Consider the following 20,260-nt stretch of genomic DNA (forward strand, 5'->3'; position numbering starts at 1 on the left):
CTAAATTGGATCTGAGTAAAATCCAGACCTTGAACTCGTAACTTGGTACGCCCAGAGAATTGCCCTAAAGGCAGAAACGCCCATTTCTGACCCGAGGTATAAAACATGTGAGTTAAGAATGAACATCATGACTAGCTGACCATGAGCTGCAGCCAAGGTAACCCCAAAACGCAACTCGAGGTTGAAGAAGACAAAGGAACCTTTTAACAGTCTATGCTACAGATATGTAGCTGTGTCTAAGAGGGTGAATTCAATCAGGACCACCCGGTTACCACTCTCCAAGGAATCGTGTGTCCACACTGCTTTCATTCCTATGCTGGATCCCTGAGCTACACGGCTGGCTATCTTCAGAAGAACCCTTTTCAGAACAATGGCGAGGAAACAGACCACTAAGACAAAGAACACTGACATTGTGAGGACAATCAGAGAGTTAGTTACACCCGGTAACCAAAGAAGTGCCGTCATCAGAGGAGAAGGCGAACCCCGTCTACGAAGAGACAGCCCATCGGAGACCTTGGACACGAAGGTCATTTTATTCTGACTCATCAGAGTGGCAGTTTGGGGCAAGGTTAGGGTTAAACTAAGCATAGTTTACAAATGTACCCAGGTGTGCTTTTCTCTTGTGCACTCTCTCTTTCTCTCTCTATCTCTCTTTTTTGAAATCCCCATCTTGTGTAACACGTGTTATATTGTGTTGGCCCGCTAGGGACCTGTTTTATCATACTAAGTTCTAACCAATAGCCTAGACTGTGTGTTTGTGTATCTTATATTATACTTTTAGCTTGTTAGCAAATAAATAATCAACTCAATTGGTGTGGTACAGATTTATTTAGTGGGACTCCGGTTTGTGCAGATTCCCAGATTATGCAACGTTCAGAATGATACTGTAGAGGAAATTAATGAATTAGCGACTGTTGTAAAAACTATATTCTTTGAGTTAATTTGGGAAATAGAAACTTAATAAAGCCATGGTGCCCCAGGTTACTAAGTTATTATTAACTGATTAATTTAATCACGTAATTATAAACAGTTTAATCATTCGATGAACAGTAGTCATCACATTAATCAATCCAACATCACGACAGGGTTTTGCAATGGTGCCTATCTTGAAGGTGTGAAAATATGTGTTGGTCTGATGTGTGCGATGAGGAACACATCCTGACTCTGCACTTGAAACACTTATAAAACTGCGTCTTCCGGTTACTGACAGGCATACACCCATCAAGAAACTGACTGTTAAAACTGCCAAATCCCCATGGATAGATGATGAATTGAAAAACTGAAAGGGATGAGACAAAGGGTATACACAGCAGACTGGCAAACATACAGTATATTTTTAAATCATGTAACTAAACTAAACAAAAAGTAGAATAAACTAAACTATGGAACACATAGACATTATATAAAGAATGATAGTAAAAAGCTTTGGAGTACTTTCAATTAAATTCTAGGCAAAAAAGCAAACTCGGCTCCATCCTTCATTAAGGCAGATTGCTTGTTCATAACACAACATTTTGATATTGCCAAGCACTTTAATAACTTTCTTGTTGACAAGATTAGCAGACTTATGCATGACATGCAAATAACAAAGTCTGAGTCTTCATATTCATGCATAATGGACCAAATAATGAAAGACAAGCACTGTAGTTTTAAGTTCCACAAAGTGGGTGTGGAAGAGATGAAAAAATGATTGGTATGTATTACTGAACAAAAATATAAAAGCAACATGTAACGTGTTGGTCCCATGTTTTATGAGCTGAAATAAAAGATCCCAGAAACATTCCATACGCACCAACAAATTGTTTCTAATTTGCCAATATAATCCATCCACCTGACAGGTGTGGCATATCAAGAAGTTGATTACAGTTTTTCTCAGTCGCTTTGGTGCATTTCTTAGATCAAAAGTGCAATTCTTGATAATACTTGTACAAATTCCAAATCATCTAGTCACTTGTGCACATCATTAAAGCAATTTCTTCTTCCTTTGAACAAATTGCAATTGATAATGTACAAGTGTCAGCTTTTTTCCACATTATCAATTGCTCATGTCATGTTGATCAAAATATAGTAGATGGTTCTCTGTTGAATAGTCTTACCCCACAAAACATCTAGGCATTAGTTCCTTGCGTAAGCCATTACATGCAAAATTGTTGAACTATTTGTCATAAACTGTCAAGCATAGTTTTACACATTTCTATTAGACCTTTTGTACAAAAACATGAATTGATGAATCGTGCAGGTGAAATTGACCCTCACTCATTAAGGAATGTAAAGTGTTAGTTCAACCAACAATCAATCAGTTGTCTAAATTGCTCAAAAGTGCATCTCATGAAGAATCAATTGGCAAGCATATATAGACAGACCACAACACAGAGTTGCAATTTTCCAATAATGGATGGACCAGGAAATGAACAGGGTCAACAGCCAAGAGGAGGAAGAAGAGGAGCAAGGATGCGTGGTGGAAGGCAAAACAGAGGAAGAGGCAGAAGAGGACATAGGCGCATATCTGATGACATAAGAGCCACTACTGTAGACCATGTTGTCACTCATGGCCTTACAATGGCTGAGGCGGGTCGAAGGGTGCAGCCGAATATTGGGAGATCAACCGTGTCCTCAATAGTTCAAACGTTTTGAGGAGAGAACAGGTATGTCCACCAATGTACAGTGCACTGTTACTGTATATAAGCAGTATACTGTATACTTCCTACAATGCTTCATATTACAGTAGTCCACTTGTATTTCACAGCATACAGAAATATACTCTAAACAGATACATACTGCACCTTACATGTACCCACTTGTATGTTTTACAGTAAAATGTGTGTTCGCATAGTTTTTGTCTATGTGAAAGTGTGCGATGCATCACTGCATTTTTCCCCACATAGGACTGCAAGATTACCTCAAACCGGTGGCAGAGGACACCTTTTCACACCTCAACAGGAGGAGGCTATTTGCACCATGTTCCGAGCAAACAATGCCATGAGACTCAGGGAAATACAAAGGACCATTATAGAAGACAACAATGTCTTTGAAAACATCCATACGGTTAGCATCTCAACCATTCACAGGGTGCTGCATAGAAACCAGATGAGTATGAAACAGCTGTACCGTGTACCATTCCAAAGGAATGAGGACAGAGTTAAGGAGCTATGGTACCAGTATGTACAGGTAAAACATATATCTATGTAACTACTTTACAGCAACATTTTATAGTGATACATAGTACAGTAAGCATAAACTGCACACATTTCCATTGCTGTGGAAGGAACATGTAATATATGTACATTTTATGTCATTCTTCCTTACCAAAACAAATTCAACTGTGTGTTCTGGGATATAGCGTATAATGGAGTTGGAATCAAGTGGACCCTCTCACAACTTTGTATTCGTGGATGAGGCTGGCTTCAACCTGACCAAATGCACAAGGCGTGGTCGGAATATCATCGGTCACAGAGCTACTGTGGATTTGCCAGGCCAACGGGGAGGAAATATCACCATGTGTGCTGCTATTTCGGAGCATGGTGTCCTAACCCATATCCCCCTTATAGGGCCATGCAACACCCAGCATCTACTCAACTTTTTAGAGACTCTCTACAGGGCTCTCATCCCTGATGATGAGAGGTGTCTGTTTAGAGAGGATTTGCCAAAGTATGTGGTCACTTGTGATAATGTGAGTTTCCATCGATCAAACATCATAAGGCAATGGATTGTGACTCACCCGAGGATTCTCATAGAATTCCTCACACCTTATTCACCATTCCTTAACCCAATTGAGGAGTTATTTTCAGCATGGAGGTGGAAGGTGTACGATCGTCAGCCACACACACAGATGACCCTGCTGGCTGCAATGGATGCAGCATGTGAGGACATCACAGTAGACGCCTGCAGAGGATGGATAAGGCATTCCAAAATATTCTTTCCACGTTGCATTGGAAGGGAAATATCCGTTGTGATGTGGATGAGAATATGTGGGCCGACAGACAGGAACGTCTGGATGTGTAGAGAAAGCACAACAGTGCTGTGGGCAAAGTTGTGCCTTAGGGGTGGTTTCCTGTGTTTCTTTCCAAAAAAAAAAACTCTCCCTTTGTGCCCCTTGGGTTGTCCAGTCTCTTTCGATCAATAACCCACATACAGTAATATGTAAATAGTACTGTTGAAATTTATATGTGCCATAGAAGTGCAGTCTTGTGCATTTTCAATACAGTAACTGTCATCCAAATTGTAGCTTAAGTTTACATCAGGTAATACTGTCAAAGTACACAGTTACATTGACAACATGCCTAAACATTTTGACGACCTTGTTCGTGAACAATGACTCAATGACTTATCATTCTGATGACACTGACATGATCCTTGGCATGAATATTTACTTTTGAGAGATGTACTAAGGATTTTTAGTGACTGACTAGCTTTAGAAACATATCTATTGTACATTGCAGTTTGTACAAATTGTTCTGAGAAATGTACTTATTATTTTGCACATGTTAGGGATGATGTGAAAAATGCCCCAAAGTGACTGAGAAAAACTGTAAGCAGCATGATCATTGCACAGGTGCAACTTGTACGGGGCACAATAAAAGGTAGTTTTGTCACACAACACAATGCCACAGATGCCTCAAGTTTTGAGGGAGCGTGCAATTGGCATGCTGACTGCATGAATGTCCACCAGAGCTGTTGCCAGAGAATTTAATGTTAATTTCTCTACCATAACCTGCCTCGAACATCGTTTTAGAGCATTTGGCAGTACGTCTAACCAGCCTCACAACCGCAGACCACGTGTAACCATGCCAGCCAGAGGACCTCCACATCTTGGCTTCTTCACCTGCGGGATTGTCTAAGACCAGTCATCTGGACCACTGATGAAATTTAGGAGTATTTCTGTCAGTAATAAAGCCCTTTTGTGTGGAAAAACTCATTCTGATTGACTAGACCTGGCACCCAAGTGGGTGGGCGTATGCCCCACCACGCCCACCCATGGCTACACCCCTGCCCAGTCATGTAAAATCCATAGATTAGGGCCTTATTTCAATTGACTGATTTCCTTAAATGAACTGTAACTCAGTAAAATCTTTGAAATTGTTGTATGTTGCGTTTACATTTTTGTTTAGTATAGAAATAAGGACTAACCACCTGGTACCGACAACCTGGATGGTAAATTGCTTAGGTTGTTAGCGGAATACATTCTGACTCATGTTTGCCACATCTTCAATTTAAGAAGACACTGTGTTCCCTCAGACATGGAGGGAGGCAAAGGTCATTCCACACCCAAGACTTTCAGCATGGTTATAGGGAAGGGCACTCAACATGCTCGGCACTGACGCAAATGACTGATGATTGGTTGAAAGAAATTGATAGTAAGAAGATTGTGGGAGCTGTTTTGTTAGATTTCAGCGCAGCTTTTGATGTCATAACCTACTGTATAGCTGAAAAAACACCAGTGTTATGGATTTGCATACTCTGCCTAATTATAGACTGAGAGTTATCTATTTAATACAACACAGAGGGTTTTTGTTATTGGAAGCCTCTCTCATGCAAATTCAGTTGAGTGTGGTGTACCACAGGGCATGCGGCTAGGGCCATTATTGTATTCTGTTTTGCAAAATACCCTCCACTGACCTTGAATAAAGCTTGTGTGTCTATGTCCGCTGATGACTCAACAGTATACAGTGGGGCAAAAAAGTATTTAGTCAGCCACCCATTGTGCAAGTTCTCCCACTTAAAAAGATGAGAGAGGCCTGTAATTTTCATCATAGGTACACTTCAACTATGACAGACAAAATGAGAAAAAAAATCCAGAAAATCACATTGTAGGATTTTTAATGAATTTATTTGCAAATTATGGTGGAAAATAAGTATTTGGTCACCTTACAAACAAGCAAGATTTCTGGCTCTCACAGACCTGTAACTTCTTCTTTAAGAGGCTCCTCTGTCCTCCACTCGTTACCTGTATTAATGGCATCTGTTTGAACTTATCAGTGTAAAAGACACCTGTCCACAACCTCAAACAGTCACACTCCAAACTCCACTATGGCCAAGACCAAAGAGCTGTCAAAAGACACCAGAAACAAAATTGTAGACCTGCACCAGGCTGGGAAGACTGAATCTGCAATAGATAAGCAGCTTGGTTTGAAGAAATCAACTGTGGGAGCAATTATTAGGAAATGGAAGACATACAAGACCACTGATAATCTCCCTCGATCTGGGGCACCACGCAATATCTCACCCGTGGGGTCAAAATGATCACAAGAGCAGTGAGCAAAAATCCCAGAACCACACGGGGGACCTAGTGAATGACCTGCAGAGAGCTGGGACCAAAGTAACAAAGCCTACCATCAGTAACACACTACGCCGCCAGGGACTCAAATCCTGCAGTGCCAGACGTATCCCCTGCTTAAGCCAGTACATGTCCAGGCCCGTCTGAAGTTTGCTAGAGAGCATTTGGATGATCCAGAAGAAGATTGGGAGAATGTCATATGCTGAGTTGCATCCAAAGAACACCATACCTACTGTGAAGCATGGGGTGGAAACATCATGCTTTGGGGCTGTTTTTCTGCAAAGGGACCAGGACGACTGATTCGTGTAAAGGAAAGAATGAACTGGGCCATGTATCGTGAGATTTTGAGTGAAAACCTCCTTCCATCAGCAAGGGCATTGAAGATGAAACGTGGCTGGGTCTTTCAGCATGACAATGATCCCAAACACACCGCCCGGGCAACGAAGGAGTGGCTTCGTAAGAAGTATTTCAAGGTCCTGGAGTGGCCTAGCCAGTCTCCAGATCTCAACCCCATAGAAAATCTTTGGAGGGAGTTGAAAGTCTGTGTTGCCCAGCAACAGCCCCAAAACATCACTGCTCTAGAGGAGATCTGCATGGAGGAATGGGCCAAAATACCAGCAACAGTGTGTGAAAACCTTGTGAAGACTTACAGAAAACGTTTGACCTCTGTCATTGCCAACAAAGGGTATATAACAACGTATTGAGATAAACTTTTGTTATTGACCAAATACTTATTTTCCACCATAATTTGTAAATAAATTCATTAAAAATCCTACAATGTGATTTTTAGGATTTTTTTCTAATTTTGTCTGTCATAGTTGAAGTGTACCTATGATGAAAATTACAGGCCTCTCTCATGGGAGAACTTGCACAATTGGTGGCTGATTAAATACTTTTTTGCCCCACTGTACATGTCAGCTGCAACAGTAAAATAGATAGAGTTGAAGTCGGAAGTTTTACATACACCTTAGCCAAATACATTTAAACTCAGTTTTTCACAATTCCTGACATTTAATCCTAGTAAAAATTCCCTGTTTTAGATCAGTTAGGATCACCACTTTATTTTAAGAATGTGAATGTCAGAATAATAGTAGAGAGAATGATTTATTTCAGCTTTTATTTATTTCATCACATTCCCAGTGGGTCAGAAGTTTACATACACTCAATTAGTATTTGGTAGCATTGCCTTTACATTTTTTTAAACTTGGGTCAAACAAGCTTCCCACAATAAGTTGGGTGTATTTTGGCCCATTCCTCTTGACAGAGCTGCTCTAACTGAGTCAGATTTGTAGGCCTCCTTGCTCGCAAACGCTTTTTCAGTTCTGCCCACAAATTTTCTATGGGATTGAGGTCAGGGCTTTGTGATGGCCACTCCAATACCTTGACTTTGTTGTCTTTAAGCCGTTTTGCCACAACTTTGGAAGTACGCATGGGGTCATTGTCCATTTGGAAGATCCATTTGTGACCAAACTTTAACTTCAATATATCCACCAAACTTGCTTCAATATATCCACATAATTTTCTTTCCTCGTGAAGCCATCTATTTTGTGAAGTGCATTAGTCCCTCCTGTAGCAAAGCACCCCCACAACATGATGCTGCCACCCCCATGCTTCACGGTTGGGATGGTGGTCTTCAGCTTGCAAGCCTCCCCCTTTTTCCTCCAAACATAACGATGGTCATTATGGCCAAACAGTTATATTTGTGTTTCAACAGACCAGTGGACATTTCTCCCAAAAGTACGATCTTTGTCCCCATGTGCAGTTGCAAACAGTAGTCTGTTTTCTTATGGCGGTTTTGGAGCAGTGGCTTCTTCCTTGCTGAGCGGCCTTTCAGGTTATGTCGATATAGGACTCGTTTTACTGTGGATATAGATACTTTTGTGCCTGTTTCCTCCAGCATCTTCACAAGGTCCTTTGCTGTTTTTGTCTGGGAATGATTTGCACTTTTCGCACCAAAGTACGTTCATCTCTAGGAGACAGAACACTTCTCCTTCCTCAGCGGTATGACGGCTGCGTTGCTTCATGGTGTTTATACTTGTGTACTATTTTTTGTACAGATGAACGTGGTACCTTCAGGCGTTTGGAAAATGCTCCCAAGGATGAACCAGACTTGTGGAGGTCTACAATTTTTTTTCTGAGGTCTTGACTGATTTCTTTTGATTTTTCCCATGATGTCAAGCAAAGAGGTACTGAGTTTGAAGGTAGGCCTTGAAATACATCCACAGGTACTCCTCCAATTGACTCAAAATATGTCAATTAGCCTATCAGAAGCTTCTAATGCCAAGCTGTTTAAAGGCACAGTCAACTTAGTGTATGTAAACTTCTGACCCACTGGAATTGTGATACAGTGGATTAAAATGGAAATAATCGGTCTGTAAACAATTGTTGGAACAATTACTTGTGTCATGCACAAAGTAGATGTCCTAACTGACTTGCCAAAACTATATTTTGTTAACAAGAAACTTGTGGACTGGTTGAAAAATGAGTTTCAATGACTCCAACCTAAGTGTATGTAAACTTCCGACTTCAACTGTAACTGACACCCTTAACATAGAGCTCCAGTCAGTTTTAGAATGGTTAACTAGCAATAGGATTGTGCTGAATATCTAAGAAACGAAAAACATAATTTTTGGGCCAAATCACGCACTCAACGCTAAACCTTGTTTAACAAATTTAAATCAAATTGTATTGATCACATACACATTTTAGCAGATGTTATTGTGGGTATAGCGAAATGCTTGTGTTCCTAGCTTCAACTGTATGTAACAATTCACAACAATACTTAAGTAAAATAAGATCATTAAGAAATATATTTGTATTTTATTTCACCTTTATTTAACCAGGTAGGCAAGTTGAGAACAAGTTCTCATTTACAATTGCGACCCAGTCAAAAGTTTGGACACACCTACTCATTCCAGGGTTTTTATTTATTATTTTCAACATTGTAGAATAATAGTGAAGACATTAAAACTAGGAAAAAACACATGGAATCATGTAGTAAGCAAAAAAGTGTTAAACAAATGAAAATATATTTTAAGATTTTAGATTTGCCAAAGTAGCCACCCTTTGCCTTGATGACAGCTTTGCACACTCTTTGCACACACAGTTTTGCATACTCAGCTTTGCACACTCATTCTCTCAACCAGCTTCACCTGGAATGCTTTTCCAACAGCCTTGAAGGAGTTGTTGGCTTCTTTTCCTTCACTCTGCAGTTCAAGTCATCCCAAACCATCTCAATTGGGTTTAGGTCAGGTGGTTGTGGAGACCAGGTCATCTGATGAAGCACTCCATCTCCTTCTTGGTCAAATAGCCTTTACACATCCTGGAGGTGTGTTGGGTCATTGTCCTGTTGAAAAACAAATGATAGTCCCACTAAGTACAAACCAGATGGGATGGCGTATTGCTGCAGAATGCTGTGGTAGCCATGCTCATTAAGTGTGCCTTGAATTCTAAATAAATCACAGACAGTGTCACCAGCAAAGCACCCACACACCATCACACCTCCTTCTCCATGCTTCAAGGATATATTTCCAACGGTCTAATGTCCATTCCTTGTTTTTCTTGGCCCAAGCAAATGTTTTATTCTTATTGATTTCATTTCTTTGCATCAATTCAACCATGGCCTGATTCACAGTCTCATCTGAACAGTTGATGTTGAGATGTGTCTGTTACAGTACTTGAACTCTGTGAAGCATTTACTTGGGCTGCAATTTCTAAGGCTGTGGCGGTCCTCATGAGAGCCAGTTTCATCATAGCGCTTGATGGTTTTTGCGACTGCACATGAAGAAATGTTGAAAGTTCTTGAAATCTTTTGCATTGACTGACCTTCATTTCTTAAAGTTGGACTGTCGTTTCCCTTTTCTTATTTGAACTGTTATTGCCATGATATGCACTTAGTCTTTTACCAAATAGGGATATCTTCTGTGTAGACCCCCTACCTTGTCACAAAACAACTGATTGCCTCAAACTCATAAAGAAGAAGGAGAGAAATTCCACAAATAAACTTTTAATTAACTTTTAAGGCACACCTGTTAATTGAAATGCATTCTAGGTGACTACCTCATGAAGCTGGTTGTGAGAATGCCAAGAGTGTGCAAAGCTGTCATCAAGGCAAAGGGTGGCTATTTGAAGAATTTGTTTAACACTTTTTTGGTTACTACGTGATTTCATGTGTTATTTCATTGTGTTGATGTCTTCACTATTATTCTACAATGTAGAATATAGTAAAAATAAAGAAAAACCCGTAGGTGGTCTAAAACTTTTGACCTGTAGTGTATATATTTCTTGTTATATTTATCCCCTTATTTTAGGCACTAATACTTCCATTCATTTTTAAACTGGTACTGGGGACATGCAGACTCGTCTTGTGTGACTTGTGGGTATCCTACAGCAAAACGGATAAAACAATTGTGTTCATGAGAGTCTCAACTTTCAGTATGGTTGTACAATAGTTTGTAGGCCAAACCATTTGGACACTACATACGATTTTGTGAAATACCGATTGTCAGGATGTCTCATGGTCTGACAATGATCACTCTAGCTCTGCCACCTTTCACCGCAGATGCTAAAGTGCGATATTGGCCCATGCTGATTTTTTTTTTTTCTCTCTCGCATAAACAGACAGATTTTTAAAATTATGTTAATTAAATTTCCATGGGGTGTGGCCATTGTAGGCTAGTAGTTAAATGTATTTATTTCAGTTTGACTAATAATGTTCTGCGCTATGTATTATTTCATGTTTCGTGTGGACACCTAGAAGTGTAGCTGATTCTTTTGCAGTGGCTAAAGGGGATCCTAATAAATAGCAAAATATCAAAAATATTGCGATTAGGATATTAACCTGATCCTAGACATTAAGAGTTAACCTTAAACACTTAGTGTAGCACAGCTTAATACGCTCTGGAAATAAATGTATCAGCTTGCCCTCCCCCTATTGCTAAACCCTACGGATAAACTCCGTAGGGTTTACTTTAAATCATAAACTCTAGGCTTGCCCGAGGTACCTTAAATATTAAACCCTAAACTTGCCTTAGCTACCTTGAATCCTAAACTCTAGGCTAGCCCTCCCCCAAATCCTAAACCCTAGGGAGAAACTCTACTCTAAATATTAAACTCTTGGCTTTCCCTAGCTACCTTAAATGCTAGACCCAAGGCTTGTCCTCCCCTAAATCCTACACCCTGTGGAGAAACCCTACTCTAGGCTTACCCTAGCTACCTTAAATCCTAAAACCAAGGCTTACCCTCTCCCCCAAATCCTAAACCGTAGGGAGATACCCTACCTTAAATCCTGAACCCTAGAGAGAAACCCTGCCTATAATTCTAAACCATAGGGAGAAACCCACACAAAACTGACCTTAGATGAGTCTATTTTTATCTTGATCATATTAGAAGCATTCCATAAAAGACATATCCAACGCAACATTAAAAATGTGAGCGTTAACGTACATTATGATTATTCAAGGTTACTTTTCAATACTGTATTCATATACATTACAGCATGGCCTTAGAGAGTTACCAGATAGTATATAACAGAGAAGCAAACTAATTATGACCATAAAAATCTGCAAAACACAGGGTATAGTGTGTCACTTTTCAGACAGACAGTAGTTGGAGTGAATCCAATAAATTTAATTGAACTTTCTAATTCATGATTATCCCACATTCCCATGTCGTCCCCACTGCCCGTCACTGTACTGGATCGTCCACTGTCACCGGATACCCACAGTCAAGGGCCACGTACGTAAACTGGGGAGGCCAGGCCAGTCTTCTCCAGGTGACACTACTCAAGGCTGTAAGAGAGGAGAAAGGAGGAGTGGATTCATATTGTTTTCTGTCAAATTGTTATCTTTGTGGCCTGAGGTGGTCTAGCGGTCTTAGCCACTGCCTCTAGAATACATGTACTAGTGCAAAAGTGGGTTCAAATCTATCCCACTGCTATTCAAGCACCCCTGTACTATATAATTATGTACAAGAACAACAAATATTTAAATGGATACCTTCAGTAATTGGAGAGTTGTCGGCCGAGGCGAACAAATCCTCTTTTGCTTCTCTCATTGTCGTCGTCACACTCTGGTCCCCCGAAGATCTGAACCGTCTCCTTCTTCTGCGGCGGCATGTTGTCAAACTCCTCCACCACGATCGTTCGCACTTTCACACAGTTCTTGATGACCTTCCAACCTGGTCTGTTCAGGTCGTTTCTCAATTCCGGAACAGACATTGCGTCAGCCAGTGCAAAGCCAACACTGAGGAGCAGAGAGATGGTCAACATCATCTTCATGGTGATGAGAATTGATAGTGAGTCTGAGTGTTTGGTTCAGCTTCAGTAACAAGATGCTGGAGGCTGCATGTATTTTGTCTCCAACAACTCACCATTTTTATACCAGAATTAATCCAAGTCACTGTGCTGGTTCAACCAGGGGCATGGCATTAGTGACATTAGAGATCACTATCGCTAGTTCCACTTCCAAGGAGAGGGGAGTGAAGTGACAGCATTGCCTGTTATACTGTTTATGAAACTGATCAGTCATGTTGTTTTGATAACAGCTATTACACCATATCATACCTAACAATGGCCTAAGGTTGCATCCCAAATGGCACCCGACTCCCAACACAGTGCATCACTACTCACCAGGACCCTTATGGCCCTCAGAGCCCCACTACTGACCAGGCCCCGTATGGCCCTAAGCAGAGCACCACTACTGACCACAGCCCACAGGGCCCTCAGCAGAGCACCACTACTGACCACGGCCCATAAGGCCCTCAGGAGAGCACCACTACTGACCAGGCCCCGTATGGCCCTAAGCAGAGCACCACTACTGACCACAGCCCACAGGGCCCTCAGCAGAGCACCACTACTGACCACGGCCCATAAGGCCCTCAGGAGAGCACCACTACTGACCAAGGCACACAGGGCTCTCAGGAGAGCAACACTACTGACCAAGGCCCATAGGGCCCTCAGGAGAGCACCACTACTGACCAAGGCCCATAGGGCCCTCAGCAGTGCACCATGTAAGCGATAGGGCATCACCTGGAATTAGCCATACACAAATGTAAAGTATGATAATGTGTAATATGCCCTGATAAAGAGGAAATGACTGATCACTTTAAGCAGTTTCATACGCTATGCCATCTCTTCACTGGTACTGTTGCAATAGGATGATGATGATGATAGCACGTCTTTAAACATACTGTGCTGTCCCCTAACCGGTTGCAACATGATGATTGATGATGGTGATGATAACATTTATTTAAACCTACAACGCTGTCTCTTCACTGGTAATTTTGCAACATGACCAGTGGTGGAAAAAGTACCCGCTGCAACTCCACAATGAGCTCGAGAGGCGAAGGTTGAGTCATGCGTCCTCTGAAACATGACCCGCCATGCTTCTTAACACCCGCCCACTTAACCCGGAAGCCAGAGGCACCAATGTGTCATTGGGAACATCGTTCCACGAGGTCAGCTAGAGCGCGATGAGCCAATTAATGCCCCTCCAGCCAAACCCTCCTCTAACCTGGACGACACTGGGCCAATTGTGCGCTGGCCTATGGAACTCCCAATCCCGGCCAGTTGTGATACAGCCCGGGATCGACCCTGGGTCTGTAGTTACACTTCTGGCACTGCGATGGAGTGCCTTAGACCGCTGCACCGCTCGGGAGGCCAAAGTAAAGATACCTTAATTAGAACTCTCCTCTATACTGCCCCTGTTGGAGAAAGTGCGTACCCATAGTAAACTGAATTTTTTTTCTCCCAAAATTGCTAATATATGCATATAAAAATTATTATTGAATAGAAAACTCTAAAGTTTCTAAAACCGTTTAAATTATGTCTGTATGTAAAGCAGAACTCTCAGGGCAGCCATTCTCCCAAACACTCTGTGAACAATAGAAAAGTTGGGTCAACTTTGACGTCATCGCCCCCACCCTTCCCAGGCAGCTACGAATCCAGGAACAGTCTATCTGTTCAGCGCGATGCCTGCTTTCAAATGGTGCGTTCATTGTGAGAATCCCACGAGCCCTGCACGTTTGGCGGGCGAAATTGCTCGTGTCCCTCTGAAATACATGCACTCTATTGCCGCGGCCGATTTGGAGTATGTTCCTTTTCCAAGATCAAGCATTTGAAGCCGGTTTGTCTGTTAGCGCTGTCCTTTGTTCTACATGCTAAAAACATCATAAAGCTCGATTTTGCACATCGTTTGACCAGTTTAATCGACATATAATATGTAAATTGGAAGTTTTAATGCGCAAGAGTGCTGGACCAGAAGTCATTTTTGATGCATTTCAGCTGAAGCTGTTAGCATATGCTAATACAGGGACACACAATGTGAAACCAAACGATTTATTGGGTAAGTATGACTCCTTCTACGTCTTCTGATGGAAGAACATCAAAGGTAAGGGAATATTTATGTGGTTATTTTGGGTTTCTGTGGACTCCAAACGTAGAGGAGACATATGCTAATATCTGAGCGCCGACTCATAGTATAGCCCAGTGAACGATGTCTGTAACGTTAAAAATAAATGTAATACAGCGGTTGCATTAAGAAGAAGTGTATCTTTGTAAATATATGTAGAACATGTATATTTAGTCATGTTTATTGCTTGTTATCTGACGTTATCTGTCGGAGCTATCATCATTTCTCCGGACATTTGAGTAGCATGTTTTTTTTTAAAATGTCGTCAACCGAGATTTATGGATATAAATGGCATATTATTGAAAAAAAAAATAAAATGTACTGTGTAACATGTAATATTACTGTCATCTGATGAAGATTTTCAAAAGGTTAGTGAATTATTTATTTTTTAATCCTACTTTAAAATTTTATTTTTCTGGGACAAAATGGCCGCCGCTTGCCTTTTGTTTCGGTGGTGATCTAATATAAATATGTGCTATGTTTTCGCCGTAAAACATTTTAGAAATCTGACTTGCTGGGTAGATTAACAAGATGTTTATCTTTCATTTGAGATATTGGACTTGTTAATATGTGGAGGTTAAATATTTTTAGGAATATTTTTTCGCATTGTGCGTAATGCTAATGAGCTTGAGCCGTAGTCACGATCCCGGATCCGGGATGGGGAGCTCTAAGTGTTAATAGAAAATGAATCAAGTAAAAATGTAAGTCATCCAGTAAAATATTACTTGAGTAAAAGTCTAAAAGTAATTGGTTTTAAATATACTTAAGTATCAAAAGTAAATATAATTAGCAAAAATATACTTAACCTGTTGCTTCTACTCGGGACGCTTGCGTCCCAACTAGAGCTCTGGAAATGCAAATGCGCTACGCTAATTGCTAATAGTATTAGTTAAAACTCAAAAGTTCATTAAAATACACATGCAGGGTATCGAATTAAAGCTACACTCGTTGTGAATCCAGGCAACAAGTCAGATTTTTAAAATGCTTTTCGGCGAAAGCATGAGAAGCTATTATCTGATAGCATGCAACACCCCAAAAGACCCACAGGGGACGTAAACAAAATAATTAGCATTTCGGCGTTACACAAACCGCACAATAAAATAGAAAACATTCATTACCTTTCACCATCTTCTTTGTTGGCACTCCTAGATGTCCCATAAACACTATCTGGGTCTTTATTTCGATTAAATCGTTCCATATAAAGCCTAGATATCGTTATATGTAGACTGTGTGATAAACGAAAAAAACATCGTTTCAAAACGTAACGTCATTTTTTAAATTTCAAAAAGTCGACGATAAACTTTCACAAAACACTTCGAAATACGTTTGTAATGCAACTTTAGGTATTAGTAAACGTTAATAAGCGATAAAATTCATCAGGAGGCGATGTAAAGATCATTAGCTGTCCGTCTGGAAAAATGTCCGGCTAGAAACTCAACGAAAATATCTGGTCCTAGATGTGTTTGACCAAGAAAAAACTCGAAGGGAAATGACAAGACTCTAGACACCGTGTGGAAGCTGTAGGTTCTGCAACCTCAGTCAATTAATTGTGGTTCACCTTTATCAATGGGATCAAGTAGCGCATGGATATATTTTCCCATTTTCAGTGATCAGTTTTTCCTGTGCTTTTCGATGTAAATGCCGTTCTGGTAAAGCCACAGCAGTGATTTAACCAGTTTTTTAAACGTCTGAGTGTTTTCTATCCACACAGACTAAGCAAATGCATATACTATATTCCTGGCATGAGTAGCAGGGCGCTGAAATGTTGCGCGATTTTTAACAGAATGTTCAAAAAGTAGAGGGTCGACTGAAGAGGTTAAGTATCAAAGTTAAAGTAAAATTATAAATAATTTTAAATTCCTTAAGCAAACTAGACAGCACAAATTTACGGATAGCAAGGGGCACACTACAACATGCAGACATAATTTACAAACAAAGCGTGTGAGTCCGCCAGTTCAGATGCAGTAGGGATGAACAGAGATGTTCTCTTGATAAGTGCATGAATTAGACCATTTTCCTGTTCTGCTAAGCATTCAAAAGCAACATGTACTTTTGGGTGTCAGGGAAAATATATGGAGTAAAAAGTACATAATTTTCTTTAGGAATGTAGTGAAGTAAAAGTAAGTTGTCAAAAATACAAATAGTAAAGAAAAGTACAGATACCCCAAAAACTAGTTTATTAGTACTAATATTTTTACTTAAGTACTTTACACCACTGAACATGACGATGATGGTATTTTTATAAACACACAAAGCTGCTGTGAACAGCACCAAATGTATTCTGCAACACAGACAGCGCTTTACCTAACCTCAATATCTGATTATATGATATGGTGTAATACGCTGTTATCAAGAGGAAATCAGTCAACACTTTCAGAAACAGTTTCACATGCGATGCTGTCCCTTCACTGGGTTAAAGTGGTGTTCTCATCAGAAATAAGGACTAACCACCTGGTACCGACAACCTGGATGGTAAATTGCTTAGGTTGTTAGCGGAATACATTCTGACTCATGTTTGCCACATCTTCAATTTAAGAAGACACTGTGTTCCCTCAGACATGGAGGGAGGCAAAGGTCATTCCACACCCAAGACTTTCAGCATGGTTATAGGGAAGGGCACTCAACATGCTCGGCACTGACGCAAATGACTGATGATTGGTTGAAAGAAATTGATAGTAAGAAGATTGTGGGAGCTGTTTTGTTAGATTTCAGCGCAGCTTTTGATGTCATAACCTACTGTATAGCTGAAAAAACACCAGTGTTATGGATTTGCATACTCTGCCTAATTATAGACTGAGAGTTATCTATTTAATACAACACAGAGGGTTTTTGTTATTGGAAGCCTCTCTCATGCAAATTCAGTTGAGTGTGGTGTACCACAGGGCATGCGGCTAGGGCCATTATTGTATTCTGTTTTGCAAAATACCCTCCACTGACCTTGAATAAAGCTTGTGTGTCTATGTCCGCTGATGACTCAACAGTATACAGTGGGGCAAAAAGTATTTAGTCAGCCACCCATTGTGCAAGTTCTCCCACTTAAAAAGATGAGAGAGGCCTGTAATTTTCATCATAGGTACACTTCAACTATGACAGACAAAATGAAAAAAAAATCCAGAAAATCACATTGTAGGATTTTTAATGAATTTATTTGCAAATTATGGTGGAAAATAAGTATTTGGTCACCTTACAAACAAGCAAGATTTCTGGCTCTCACAGACCTGTAACTTCTTCTTTAAGAGGCTCCTCTGTCCTCCACTCGTTACCTGTATTAATGGCATCTGTTTGAACTTATCAGTGTAAAAGACACCTGTCCACAACCTCAAACAGTCACACTCCAAACTCCACTATGGCCAAGACCAAAGAGCTGTCAAAAGACACCAGAAACAAAATTGTAGACCTGCACCAGGCTGGGAAGACTGAATCTGCAATAGATAAGCAGCTTGGTTTGAAGAAATCAACTGTGGGAGCAATTATTAGGAAATGGAAGACATACAAGACCACTGATAATCTCCCTCGATCTGGGGCACCACGCAATATCTCACCCGTGGGGTCAAAATGATCACAAGAGCAGTGAGCAAAAATCCCAGAACCACACGGGGGACCTAGTGAATGACCTGCAGAGAGCTGGGACCAAAGTAACAAAGCCTACCATCAGTAACACACTACGCCGCCAGGGACTCAAATCCTGCAGTGCCAGACGTATCCCCCTGCTTAAGCCAGTACATGTCCAGGCCCGTCTGAAGTTTGCTAGAGAGCATTTGGATGATCCAGAAGAAGATTGGGAGAATGTCATATGCTGAGTTGCATCCAAAGAACACCATACCTACTGTGAAGCATGGGGTGGAAACATCATGCTTTGGGGCTGTTTTTCTGCAAAGGGACCAGGACGACTGATTCGTGTAAAGGAAAGAATGAACTGGGCCATGTATCGTGAGATTTTGAGTGAAAACCTCCTTCCATCAGCAAGGGCATTGAAGATGAAACGTGGCTGGGTCTTTCAGCATGACAATGATCCCAAACACACCGCCCGGGCAACGAAGGAGTGGCTTCGTAAGAAGTATTTCAAGGTCCTGGAGTGGCCTAGCCAGTCTCCAGATCTCAACCCCATAGAAAATCTTTGGAGGGAGTTGAAAGTCTGTGTTGCCCAGCAACAGCCCCAAAACATCACTGCTCTAGAGGAGATCTGCATGGAGGAATGGGCCAAAATACCAGCAACAGTGTGTGAAAACCTTGTGAAGACTTACAGAAAACGTTTGACCTCTGTCATTGCCAACAAAGGGTATATAACAACGTATTGAGATAAACTTTTGTTATTGACCAAATACTTATTTTCCACCATAATTTGTAAATAAATTCATTAAAAATCCTACAATGTGATTTTTAGGATTTTTTTTTTCTAATTTTGTCTGTCATAGTTGAAGTGTACCTATGATGAAAATTACAGGCCTCTCTCATGGGAGAACTTGCACAATTGGTGGCTGATTAAATACTTTTTTTGCCCCACTGTACATGTCAGCTGCAACAGTAAAATAGATAGAGTTGAAGTCGGAAGTTTTACATACACCTTAGCCAAATACATTTAAACTCAGTTTTTCACAATTCCTGACATTTAATCCTAGTAAAAATTCCCTGTTTTAGATCAGTTAGGATCACCACTTTATTTTAAGAATGTGAATGTCAGAATAATAGTAGAGAGAATGATTTATTTCAGCTTTTATTTATTTCATCACATTCCCAGTGGGTCAGAAGTTTACATACACTCAATTAGTATTTGGTAGCATTGCCTTTACATTTTTTTTTAAACTTGGGTCAAACAAGCTTCCCACAATAAGTTGGGTGTATTTTGGCCCATTCCTCTTGACAGAGCTGCTCTAACTGAGTCAGATTTGTAGGCCTCCTTGCTCGCAAACGCTTTTTCAGTTCTGCCCACAAATTTTCTATGGGATTGAGGTCAGGGCTTTGTGATGGCCACTCCAATACCTTGACTTTGTTGTCTTTAAGCCGTTTTGCCACAACTTTGGAAGTACGCATGGGGTCATTGTCCATTTGGAAGATCCATTTGTGACCAAACTTTAACTTCAATATATCCACCAAACTTGCTTCAATATATCCACATAATTTTCTTTCCTCGTGAAGCCATCTATTTTGTGAAGTGCATTAGTCCCTCCTGTAGCAAAGCACCCCCACAACATGATGCTGCCACCCCCATGCTTCACGGTTGGGATGGTGGTCTTCAGCTTGCAAGCCTCCCCCTTTTTCCTCCAAACATAACGATGGTCATTATGGCCAAACAGTTATATTTGTGTTTCAACAGACCAGTGGACATTTCTCCCAAAAGTACGATCTTTGTCCCCATGTGCAGTTGCAAACAGTAGTCTGTTTTCTTATGGCGGTTTTGGAGCAGTGGCTTCTTCCTTGCTGAGCGGCCTTTCAGGTTATGTCGATATAGGACTCGTTTTACTGTGGATATAGATACTTTTGTGCCTGTTTCCTCCAGCATCTTCACAAGGTCCTTTGCTGTTTTTGTCTGGGAATGATTTGCACTTTTCGCACCAAAGTACGTTCATCTCTAGGAGAC

General features: G+C 40.8%; 1 long non-coding RNA gene across 1 annotated transcript; it reads right to left on the reverse strand.

The window, feature by feature from the left end:
• Nucleotides 1–11,623: 11,623 nt before the first annotated feature.
• Nucleotides 11,624–12,361, reverse strand: LOC115115926 (uncharacterized). Its single transcript, XR_003861468.2, has 2 exons — nt 12,271–12,361; nt 11,624–12,063 (listed from the first exon to the last, which is right to left on the reverse strand). It is a non-coding gene; the product is annotated as an uncharacterized LOC115115926 (long non-coding RNA).
• Between the last annotated feature and the right edge of the window lie 7,899 nt (nt 12,362–20,260).

Source organism: Oncorhynchus nerka, linkage group LG2 (assembly GCF_034236695.1).
Source record: "Oncorhynchus nerka isolate Pitt River linkage group LG2, Oner_Uvic_2.0, whole genome shotgun sequence".
Lineage (NCBI taxonomy): Eukaryota > Metazoa > Chordata > Actinopteri > Salmoniformes > Salmonidae > Oncorhynchus > Oncorhynchus nerka.